Source organism: Penaeus monodon, chromosome 22 (genome assembly GCF_015228065.2).
Source record: "Penaeus monodon isolate SGIC_2016 chromosome 22, NSTDA_Pmon_1, whole genome shotgun sequence".
Classification (NCBI taxonomy): Eukaryota; Metazoa; Arthropoda; class Malacostraca; order Decapoda; family Penaeidae; genus Penaeus; species Penaeus monodon.
The window spans coordinates 22,515,352-22,517,413 of record NC_051407.1 but is presented as its reverse complement, the minus strand read 5'-3'; the positions used below and the strand labels follow the sequence as shown (position 1 = coordinate 22,517,413).

Sequence of the window (2,062 nt, the reverse complement as noted above, 5' to 3'; positions counted from 1 at the left end):
TCCCGCTTCCACACACTCGTGCGCCTGTAAGTAGAAAATTGATATATCTGTGTACTGATCTCTCTCTCAGCTATGTACGTGTATAAGTATGTACTTCTCAGTCCTCCAGGCTATAGCAGAGTTATCAATTACTGGATGTAAAGGGAAAGAAACATTTGTACAAATTGAGTGATTAAGTTTTATTGATATTCCTCATGTTTCAGGTGAAAGTAGAGAAGACTATTTCTTTGATGTCGACAGACGGCCAGAGAGCCGCTGGGGGCGAGTTGGGGTTGCAAGAGACAAACATGCACTGCCACAGACTCTCATGCGAACTCGCAATAAACAGAAGATGGCCATGATGATGATGAGAGAAAGGAAAATGACGATGGGGTAAAAAATATGAAACCAAGTAATTAAGTAAGATTGAAGTTCGCGTGTTGGACATGAAAGAAAGTCACGGAGCGGGTATTGATCGGGTACTGCACATCTCGAACTCAGGCCATGAGTCCCCTGGAAGTCAGGAGACTCATAGTCAGATTTTTTTTTTTTAAGTCAAGTCACAAGAGTCCTCATAGTCAGGTACTGAATGTTCTTGAAGACAGACTTTGCGTCGTGAGTCTCCATGAATTCAGTCCATGAGTTTTTTTTCAAACCTGAGCTTTGAGTATTTTCGAAATCAGGCCATAAGTATTTTTGAAGTCCGCCCACGAGACCGTTCGAAGTCAGTCCATGAGTGTTCTTGAAGTCAGGTCATGAATCTTCTCAGAGTCTGCAAGTCTCTTCGAAGTCGATCCATGACTTTTCGGGGTCAGGCCATGAGTCTTTTTGAAGTCAGGTCATTCGTTTTTTCGAAGTCAATTCATGCGTCTCTCCAAAGTCATGCCGCGCGTGTCTTCTCTAAGTCAGGCCATGACCCTTCTTAGTTGGCTTAACAGAGCTCTTTTTTTGTAAATGGCTAGAGCCTAATCAGTGTCATGCACGATGTACGAGTATATGTTTTCCTTTTGCATGATTTACCGCAGTACCATTAGTCGACGTGGGTTACCCGAGCTATCATGTGCTGGGCTGTTTTGGCTTTATAGTGTTAGTATTTTTTTTTAATGCAAGATATGGGATACTGCCATTTCTTTTTTAATACAAGTTTTGCAATTTCTGCCTTTGTGGTTCCGTCACTTTTAAGCATTGTACATTGAAAATTATGTTTTACTAGCAAAAAGAGCGTCTTTTAAGTCTGTCTTTGAAGTTATGTTGAATTGGAAGTACATTTCTTTCGTGTCATATATGATCGGTTAATACGAGTCTTCTTACAAAACACAAAAAAGTCTCGAGGAGACAATTTTCATCCAGAGACTCACATTTTTCGTCGCATATCACTCGTAAGCATTTTCGCAGTGGACCGGATTACAGTTGCGTAATCGCCAGCAGTTGCGTCGTCGTCGTTGCATTTTCTGTTTACAAGACAAGCCTTCGAATTGAATTACCCGCCTCGGTTTGATGCGGTAAATGGGTATTGGCTATTACTCGGGTGAGGATCCTGGATTGGTGCAATTAACTTTTTTTCCTCAAGTTGATCCTTACAAGGCAATGTTCTTGCTCTCTTGGCGGACCACTTCACCAGCCCGGGCATTAGCGCTTGCAAGAAAGGCGATTTGTGATGTTTTTCCGCTCTCTGGAGATTGCTGGGAGCCTGGCTTTGGTTAGTTTCCAGGGCGGAGGGAATGTTTTCTTCTCGGAAATTCGCCGGCCGGAACAGGAAAAGTGAAACTGGGATCCTCGTAATAGGAGACAATATATAAAAAAATAGAGAAATGAACATGAGACAGATACTATATATCCCCAGGAAAAATTCAAGCAAGGATAGTTCAGACAACATATATATTTAGGGGATCGTTCAGACAACGACTTTAAAGCAACGGGTACGACGCCAGGATGGTTCAGGCGACAAAGATGGCCCGGGAATCGTTCGAGTAACATGACTTGTTAGAACGGTTCGAGCAGCGAGAGTGGGACTGCATTGCAGAGTCAGTGGGACGTGTGCATGTTATTGATGGAGGTCGACACCCAAGGAGCAGTGTGCACA

At 43.1% G+C, this 2,062-nt stretch overlaps 1 protein-coding gene across 1 annotated transcript in view; it reads left to right on the top strand.

Annotated features, from left to right (window-relative positions):
• The window catches only part of LOC119587002, a gene marked incomplete at its 3' end in the record, with an annotated part of 168,418 nt that overhangs the window by 56,624 nt on the left and 109,732 nt on the right, over positions 1-2,062 (top strand).